The sequence below is a fragment of the Neopsephotus bourkii genome, unplaced genomic scaffold (assembly GCF_033783945.1).
Source record: "Neopsephotus bourkii isolate Nb327-2 ecotype Australia unplaced genomic scaffold, CSIRO-AGI_Nbou_v1 NB_991, whole genome shotgun sequence".
Taxonomy (NCBI): Eukaryota; Metazoa; Chordata; class Aves; order Psittaciformes; family Psittacidae; genus Neopsephotus; species Neopsephotus bourkii.
In genome coordinates, this window is record NW_026901483.1 from 2623590 (window position 1) to 2634380 (window position 10791).

A 10791-nucleotide genomic window follows, 5' to 3' on the forward strand; every position below is an offset into this window, starting at 1 on the left:
TTGCTATTATTGAAGACCATTTCAGACAGGCAGAAAGTTTGGTGCACTTCAAGACAGATTTCAAACAGCAAGAGCAAATCTCTTTTGGGCTCTGTAATTCTCACACAAACTATATATCTGTGATGCCGTGTATTCCTGAGCAAATATGGCATGCGCTTACTTGTCCGTGCAGTAGTTTACTGAACAACATGCTTCTGAACTAAAAAAGTCTGTATCTAGCTTTGTTTATCTTTCTTATACCTTGGTATTTTTGGTTGTCTATTCAAGGCACTCTTCCAGTGCCATTTCTTGATTCAGATTCTTTATTCAACTACACAGAAAGAGCAACTATGAGACTAGTACTGATGATGAAGGCACACGGTGAGTCCTGCTACTGAAGTCGACAGACTGATGGCTCCAATTCATAATCACTTAGTACCTTCCTTTTATCTACTTGCTATCATGTATCACATATCTATTATGCATTTTTAATTGGGTAATTATTTTAACCATAGTTCAAAGATGGACTGGAATCCAGTCAATTTCTATGTCCTTATTTTGAAGCATTCACATTTGATTTTTTGTATTCTGAGAGTTTCCTGCTTTGACCACCTGTATTCTACAATAGCACTTCAGAGGTCAGAACAAAAAGCAGAAGACCTGTAGTCCTGTGTGGTAATTAACTGCACAGCTGAGTGCTTCATCTTACATACAAATGTTGCCACCACCACTCCTCAGGACATGGTACGTTAAATTGAGTACCCCAATAAAAGGATTATTGATTCTAGTCAATCTCTTTAAAATTTAGGATAAAATATACTCTTAACAGAAATTCTAACCTGCCTGTACTTTGCTTTTGTACAGAAACTCCAGGAAACTGATGAAATGCCATTCCATATGATACGTACATTTTTGATGAAAAGATACAAGTGATGATTCTCTTGTGGTCTGGGGAGCAAGCTGCCTAATGAACAGCAAGAGCTTTTTAATGTTAATGAAAAAATCCTGCCTAACTTGGTTCTTCAGACACCATCTTTCACTATCTGAGGATCACATTTTCAGTTGCCACAATTCCCTGATCCAAAGGAACAGCTGAGCTTGTCAGCAGTCTAGTTGCAATGTCAGAGATTAGCTGAACTACTCCCACTGGTGTTAATGGAGTTACCTGTTAAATCCCTACATGCTAGGTTGTCAAGATTTTCTCAAGCAATACCCTTAAAATCTTCCAGTTACCAAAGGTTTAAAGCAAATGGTCTTTTTTTTTTCTTTTTTATTAGACAAAAGAATCACTTTGATATTATAAAAACCTCCTTATCTATTTGAATAAACAGAATTTCCAAGGGCTAAGTGGGTATTGTGATTACATCCAAATAGCATTAGAACAGATGATATGTTTCAAGTGATTTGATGGAGAATTTTTCTAGAGGATAGCATGCAAAACTACGAGAAAAGCTTCTCTAGATTCCTCTATCCTACATGCACATTTGTCTCAACACTTGCTGACATTTTAGGTATTATGTACGAAAGAAGAAAGCAGCAGACTTCAGATGAATTAACATACTATCTTCATGATAAGGAAGAATAAGGGACCTTACATTCTTGCTCAGTACGCAATCTTCCTACTAACTTTAAATCCCTACTAGCCATATATAGCAAGTCCATCTGTTTTTACTAAATTTGACTATGAAATCTTTCAATGCATATCATAACTGTATTGATCTTGAACGTATTCTTGTGTATGCAATGTTTAACTGGAGCTCTGTGGGACAATCTCTTTATGGCAATTAGTGGTTTGGAGATCTCTGAAAATAGTCCTGTTATGATAGCAAGGGCAACAGACTTCTGAGAACATCCACAGGGTTGTCTTCTTTTTTTCCTGGGCTTCAATAAAGGAGTTATCAGTGCAGTAAACAAAGAAGAGACTATGAAATTGCATCTATGGCAACCATATTATATCTCCCTACTTTGTATGCCTATGGCTTCTCAATAGATGCTAGAATTCACACTCATTTTTCTTGTACATGGGTCAATTGAAATTTATCTCTGAACTGTTACATTATTTCAGAGTTGCTACCCACTGCAAAACTGGATCTGTGAATTCTCATCTAAAAATGAAACAGACTTTTCAGGAAGAAAAAGGAAAAAATACCAACTGAAAAAGGAAAAAATACCAACTGAAAAGGAAAAAATACCTACTTCCTAGAAAGTTTCTGCTATTGTTGCTATCTGGCACCAAACTTTGTCAGTTTACAGGCAATTATTTCAAGAGGAAGACCCAGGGAAAAAAAGAATGGAACAAAGAATGAAGTTGTTCACCCAACTGCAGCAACTCATAGGTTGTGGCAGGAGAGGGAAGTCACAGTGCAAGGCACTGAGGATAAACCTGCAATGTTAAGAAACCTGAAGCAACATAGTCTGGCATTGTGTGATGAAAGCCTCAGCTGTTGATATGATTCTTCCTAATTATACTGTTAAACACTGGGTCTAAGTCCTTCTTCTAAGCAATTAGGATGTGAATTTGCCTTCAACAGTAGTCCCCAGACTCTGGGTTCTCTGTGAATGTTCTCTTTCCTCCAATGTTCAAAGTTAACTACAAGACATGAAATCATGTAAAATATAGAGGACACTGTGCTGACAGGGTTGACCTTATGCAAATATAAAGTATTTTTAACATACTAGAGATACATTCACAGATCAACCGTGCAGTGTGGGTACCACAAGTTCCAGTGTCTACTGAGTGGGACAAAAATGCTGAAATGCATTTCATAACATTTATATGGATTTTAGCCTCTGGGGTGATTTTTGTCATTATTAGCCTTTGTTGCAGGGTTGTTTATTTTTATTTATTGATGATTTTTTGTTCTGTTTTCAGTTTCGCTTTTTAGCAGGTTTTTTCTCTCTTTTTTTTAAGCAAAGTGAAACAACAGTTCTGTAGGAATTACATTTTTTGAGAAGACAACATTTCATTGTGTGATTTGTTCTACTAGTACAGATTTTTTTTAGTTCCACTAGTTTTTTAGTTCTACTAGTATAAATTTGTTCTCAATTCAACTTGAATAAAGCATGGGGGTCTAATGGGGTTGTTAGAGGTGGTTTGGGGTTTTTCCCCATTAGCCAGAAAAGTGCTACCAGTGCTATCTAAACTGAAACTGAGCTGTTCTGGATTTCAGGGACAAAAAGCTGTCTTTAAGATGCAGGTTTACCACCACTGTTAAAGTGACCTGGAGCATTATGGCAACACACAAGAGACACAGGGTGATTTTCAGTACTGAAAGTGTTAGTTCTTTTGCTTCCTTCATGCATGTCACAAGAGTCTTCTAACACTGGCATTTAGGATAATGAAAATAAGAATTTGACATAAGAGGAAAAAAATCCCCTCTTCAGGAGTGTTTGCAGGTTACTACAGGAATGAAAGAATGCATTCTTTTCATGCAATGAGTCAATGGCACAAGGCTGCCAACCTGCCATGGAAACTCTTAACCTGTCATCAGTGTTCACAAGCTGTTTTCAGCGAGACACTGGTTTCTCCAACTCATTTTCTCCCAGGAATTTTCTAGAGCCCTTGCCAGCATTTTTCCCATGAGGAGAGCTCTGCACACACTGCCAGTGGAGCACAGCTCAACCCTCATCTACATCTGCCCTTATAAAACAATTAGAGCCCTTTTGGTGATTTCAGTTAATGAGTGTTTAAAGGAGGGGACAGGGCAGGAATCAAGACTTTACCATCTTTCACAGCTTCCCTTTTTGAATCTATTCCACCCTTTTTGAAATACGATGCAACTCATTTTCTCTTCAGTATTTTAAAACTAATCCTGTCTCTCGGCCCCTAAACCATACAGAGAACTGAATCTTCACTATTGGAAAGTCTCCTCAGAATTCTCAACGCTTAATAAAAAATAATGACAGCTAAACCTGTTCTAATACTCACAATCCAATCCCCTGCCTCCCTTCTTCTCTCTCCTGGGCACTGTTTTAAAACAGGATCTTTATCCTGGGCTTCCTTTTACATTCCTTAATGAGCAGCAGACGAGTCTCTTAACTGTCCTCCACATAAACGGATTAAGTTTCACATGAAGAGAGATCCCCAGGTATGTGTTAGAGAAGCTGTAAGCAGTTGCAAGAGATGGGATGAGAGTGGAAACGTAATTCACCTGCTCCTGACAGCCAAAGCACCAACTCTCTGCAGCATTTATTTTGACTCCCAATGAAAAGACCCTTTTAACTTGTCGCATCTTTTATTCAGCAACTCATTTTCTGCTAAGTATTAAAAGTCAGTAGGGTGTGAGGATTTGTTCCAAGGCTTGCTGAGATATTACTTACACAAAGGAGATGCAGATCATTTCTGCTGACTAGAGCCATTGGGGATGTTTGAAATTCAAATGCAGCTTACCCCAACCCAGCACACTGAGGCCATCCCATTTCTTTTCTCCTTGCTGCCCCACTCATCCTAGTGCACTAGCTATTTTTCTGCAACTTTTACTATTTCTAATTTAACTTTTAAGAATAATAACTGTGAAAAACATTTGAGATCATTTATGTGAGTTCCTGGTCTCTCACAGAAAGTGATGTGTCATTAGAACTCATCAAAGTTTAGATCGGTATTGGACGCAGTATTTTCAGGCAGAAAGGATGAAGCCTGAAGTACACTTTCAAGACCAACCACCATCACTTTTGGTAGGTCACTGTTAGATACAGCCTCTCAAATCCATGTCGTGCAATATCTCCTATTTCTTACTCTTGGCATCCTCCGTGTAGGACAGTACTATTGGCAGCTGTCTAGGTACTGACCTCATGCAGTAGCAAATCATTAGCCCAGCACAGTCAGAACTTTTTCCTAAGTGTATTTATGGCCTGTCCTTCTCACGAGTGACAAAATTATATCACCTCTGACTCACTGTTTGCAAACTCAACTGCAAAGTTCCCGCCCCCTCCCTCTTCTACAGTATCAGCTCTGTGTAAGGTGAACAAACACCCATGTCTGCTGCAGTTCTGAACAAGAACTGTGTTCAGAGTGCAAGACTGAGCTACTATATTTAATAATTGTAGTATTATAAAACATACCTGCTTAGACATCAACAGAACTTTCGGATGTAATGAGGTGCCTTTCTAAAGCAAGGTGCGTTGTCGAACAAAACAAAAAGAGCAATTTGCAGACATAATGGCACAAATTCAGCCTGAAATGAATATTTCACTATAGTACGTGGTGAGTAATCAGATTAAATATGACTTATATCAGTTTATTCTATTTATCAAGGTTTTTGTCATTAGTCCTCATTTCCTCTCAAGCACAATAGTAATGTCAATGTTAACATTCTGATTAGAACCAATTATCCTGGTCCTATATTGACTACTGGAAAATACATATTAAGGAAAATGATTAAAATCTTTAACTCTTTCAGCTCTCTACTGAACTGAATAGAAAACTGTCTACACATGGAAGACATACAAGCTAACATTCCCACACCTGTAAAGCAAACCTTCAGCAGATTTCTTAAAATACAGATAATAATGACTTGGGCCATGTTTGTATTTCAGTCTAGTTTGTGTAATAGAGTGCTCTAACATCCATCTCCTCATTGACATCACATGTTTAATCCTTATACTTTGGTTCCTAAATCATAACCAATAGGTTTAGTCAAGCAACTACTAGAGACAAACACAGAAACAGACCCTAGAATAGAGAACTGAATTCCATCATAGGAGTATGTATTCTCATCAGTTTAGTAGCCCATTTCTCACCTCAGGAATATGTTTCTTTTACCAGTGACAGAGTAGGCTTTAAAATTGTGGCTTGGGCATTCTCCAAGGAAGTGGAATACTTAAATATGCGTGCCCACAGCCAATTTAAACTGAACCTTTCCCTTCCTGGGAATTTGTTCCAGCTGGTACCTCAGCAGATCCAACACCAGTTTTACTGGTATACCTCACGAGAGCAGCGCAAAACTCAGTAAGCATCATGATTTGGTGTTTTTTTGCAAGATCTGCTCTCTTGGGAGCTGGCAGCTGTAAGGATGTGAAAGGGAACTAAAGATTGCATCGTTATTCTAATATTGCTAGTGGAAGTACAACAAAGACACAGCAGAAACAGGAAAGTAGCAGTATGTGATGAGAGAAAGCAAAGAGGCAGCATGAAAAGACAAGGGTGATTGAAAAAGCACTTACGCACTGGGTACAGAGAGATCAAAAAAATGAAAAACAAATAAAAGATAAAAAAGAAACAGAATGATCAAAGAAAAAGCAGCTTTAAGTAGTAAATCCTCCAGCCCAAAACAGATTGAACTTGGCAGTCACACAGAAGTCAGGTGAAACCACCACCACCTAACCCTGTATTCTGAAAGCAAAGCACAGCATAGTCTTCCATGGGCTATGGGACAACATCAAATATGTCCTAGTCTTGCAGTAATCCCTGGCTGTCCAAAAGTCCTAATCTAAATTTAAACTGTCACATGGACTGGCACATTATTTTACAGAAACTCTGGCTTTTGTTTGGAAGGAGTACCACCAAACCGGTGTGGCACTGTCACCAGGCTGGGAAGTTTGTGAGTTACACAGTTCCACTGACCTGTAACAATTGCTGTCAGAACTGGAAGTCATTTACTACTTCAGGCACTGCTTACTTGTGCTGCCTTAAGTCTCTTGCCAAAGGCTGGCCAGGCAGTGAAGGTCATTCTTATGTGGTAGATGGTAGGCACCTAAGTTCTAGAGAGCACCAAGATTCCAGATGTATATATTTTGTTTCTTCTCAACTACTCCTGTGCCTCTCCACTACAAAACACTCCCTACTGAAAGCTCTTTCCCTGAGCATCCATGCAGAATAGGATCTTCATTGCAGGAAGCCAAGCTCCTGGAGTGCTTGTGAACTTGGGCACAGGAAGTGTCAGGAAATTCCATGAAACTGTCATGTGCCATAAGCTTATCTGAAATATAGACTTCAGTGAAAAAAAAAAAAACCAACCAAAAGGTGTGATTCATTGCTTGTGCCTGCTGACGACAGAATGACAGTGTTCCTTAATGTATCAGATTAGAAAGAATTTCAGTCTGAAGCATTCACAATAAGATAGAGGAGCTTAAAAACAACATTGAAAAATAATCACAAGTTTTATTTTTCTTGTGTTGTCTGATCAGTAAAAAGCATCTTTAAAAATTTATCTTTTATTGCTGAGATGAAGAAAACATGCCTTCAGTGATATTTGATTGCTCCTTGGTAGATAATTATTTGTTCAAACAAAATAAACCAAAGCTCCTTTTCAGTCCTTTGCTGCCATCTGTTGGCAACCAGCAGACAGTGAGAAGCAGCAACAAGAAACAATAAAAGCTAAAATGAAATGCTTAACTACATGAAATGCATAATTACATGTGATTATAGTTAGATAATCGGTTCTACTGTATTTTTCCTCTTGCTGCATCCTTAGGTTACAAAAAAGGTGATATATGGACTGAAAGTTAATATTTCTCAAATCCCCAGATCTTATAGAGATTTTTCTCAACAGAGAAGAAAAAAAATAGATAAAAGGAAGGGTCAAGTTTTCAAGAGACTGAAAACACAGACAGCATTTTTTCTTATTCCTACTAAACATTTAAGGCGAGTCCGTGTTTATTCCAATGGGAATAAGCGACTGTTCCTACCTGCTTTCCAAGGTACCTATGTTTTTGTAAGCCTAGACTGTAGAACTTAAAGCAGAAAGCCCAACTAAATTTGATCTAGGAGCCCAGCTGATGAATTTATTATCATCAGCATTATTACACTGAACCTAATAGAAACAGTCTTTTTCCATCTTACTGAATCTACTCTGAATGAACAAGCACCTAAACCTCTACAGCAAATCAAGTCACACAGTTAAGAACTCTACATAGAAGCACGACTGCAAGATGGCTTTGATGGTTACTCCTCACTGAACCCAGAGAAGCAAAATGAAACAGTCAATACTGATGCTTAACCCCTGGAAATGGCCTTACTCTATGGTGCTATTTTTGAGTTTTTGACTAATCAAAAAGAATGACCATTTTAAGTTAATCCAATTACCCCAATCACAAATCTTAAAAGTATCAGGAATCAAGGTAGGTGTCTTCAAAGTGCTAGCATTTCAAAATTATATATTTTCTAAGGCACAGGTTGATGGATACATTAAAGATAAATTGAAAGAGACAAGGGATTGGGTCAATCAGTTCAATTAGAATAATCTGCTTAGTAAGTTTTTACAGTAACCACAAGTGAAAGTTGTACTGAATTCAAGTTTTTGCACAGGCAGCAAGTCCTTTTTGTCCTCTAAAATACCATCTGTTAGATTCAGAATAAAGCAAAACCATAACCTCCACTGTCAGCAAAAAACTATATATTTAGGTTGAGGTTCTATTCACTTCAAAAGAAGAAATTCCTCTGAGAGCACAAAAAAATAGGAAGATGCTCTACAGGTAGAAATCCCAGATGATATTAGTGCTGAAGTCCATAAATAGACAACATATCCAAGATGGCAAAATATTGCTTTAGGTTTTAATGAATATTTTGAAGTAAAGATAGAAAGCAGTACCCTTTTTTTCTCAGCCTTTCAAGTAGCATATTTTGTTGTATGGAAGGTAGAAATGGAAGCCACTTACTACAGTGCCATGAAGCTATTTGCAGGCCAGGTTACCAATGAAATCCAAAATGTCTTCTGACTTCCACAAACTGCATATCCCAGATTATTTCCTAATGAGTAACACAAAACAGGACTAACCACAAAGACTTCAAAAGAGTAAGAAATTATAAATACTCATGATTCTATTTTTAAACCCCCCTTTCTTAAAAAAAGGTGTGTCTAACAAAATTTAGGCTGGTTTTACACTGAACTTGAGTTGTATTTTGTCGTTCTCTTATGTTTATTTTTCAGTTTGAATACTTAGAAAACAGGGAATTTTATATTCCTTTAATTGACACCAGATGGCACTGCAAAAGACCAACCACTGACAGAATTCAGACCTCAACACCTTCCACTGCAAAACCAAGTTTCAAGGCAAGTGTATCACTGCATTTCCAAAGTACAGAATGCACCGTATTCAGATTTAATATGTACACAGCAACTGCAAACAAAGCTGATAAAGCACAGTGGTGAGTTAAAAGCAAAGTTAAATTTGTGGGAAACCCCAAGATCGAAAGACATCTTTATATTCTGAAAATGCCTGTACCTAATCCAAATGTTAAATTTTACTGCAGGAAGCTAACTTGTATTCATTTTACATTTAACATATTTATAACTAACTATTGTGTTCCAGCAATGTTTCCCAGAAATTCCTGAAGATATTTTGAAGAACTGTGCAAAAAAAACACATCACTGCTTACAGCGTAGATCCGAGCTGTGAATACCTGTCAGAAGTGACACCTCCTATTTCAGATTTGCTCTCCAGTACTACTTTCACTTCCAGTTTTCACTGTATTGCCTAAATTAAACTCTCAGTCATCCATCTGGATGCCAAGAAAGCAGGTAAAAGAAAGAGAATTGGATTATCGCATTTGTTCACATACTGTAATTTGCCAAGTCTATGTAGATTGTTAACACAGAAACAGAATGGAATAAAGAAAGGAGACAGTGAGCTTCAAAACGCTTTGAGGAACAGCAAAGGTATTGATATCTGTATACTATTCACATGTAGCCTTGCCTCCGCTAAAATACTTTAAGCATATACCCTTACCTAAATTATTATTGCCATTTTCATACTATAGATCTATCAAAGGCCAGTATAGCTGGGGAACTTAACTAACCATTAGCAAATAAACTGTAGAATGTAAACTAACAGTGCTTGAGTTAGAACCTGGAGAAAGACAATTTGCTTTGGAGTTACTTTTACAGCCTTTGTACATGGGGTAGCAACATAAATGTGCTCAGAGGACATACAGGGGTATGGTCATGCAGACTCTGAGAATCTGATTGAAGTATTTTTTGTCTTAAAAGTGTAAAACTCAGGAAATGCACAAAAATACATTATGATATTGAAATAGAGGGTGGTATTGAAATACAGCAGCATTTTTCTGATAGCATTATCCCTCTTTTAACTCTGATGCATCCCAAAGTTTGGCTGTTGCAGCAGGTCCAAGTGATGAGCTGAATGACAGAGCTGACTACTACCCACTGCAAGTCCTGCAAGTTAAGGTGGTAATCTTATTTATTTCTTCAAGACTACTCAAAAGTATAACCATTACGCCTCATTGGCACAGCTAAGCCTTTACTTATGTTTTCATTAAATGTTGATATATAATCTGTCACTGGGCTTTTACTAATACATTTGAGTAATCTGCTTTAAAGCCACAACTGCGTTACTGTCCACAATGAATGTCCAGTTTGTACAACAGAACTAAAATAAGAACTAAAGCAAACTAAAAAACTAGTAATGACTATACATCACTAATGCTTTAAAAGCATGCATCCCAAGAAACCCATCACTTCTCATGTGTGCAGTAGCTGCTCTCTCAAGGCACCTTTCTCATATTACAATAATCACCAGAAAACTAACTTCATTACTGTTAAACAGACACCTCATTTTTTACTGAGCCATTCAACTACAAAAACAACGTAATTGCAAGAAAAAGAGGAGTGACTGCACAAGATGCATTCAGTTGCAGGTTTAAAAAGTAAATTTACCCATTAGGAGGTAGAACTTGAAGAGCTATGCTATTACACAAGTAATCATGGTAGCATAGGGATAAATCAGGAAAATTTTTTACTCCCGTGTTTTAAGGATCGCTATAGACATGATTTACCATTTCAGAAATGAAAGAAGTATTCCTTCCTCAATATAAGGGGTTTTAAGAGGCTAAAAGTGTCCATGAGATGTATTTAC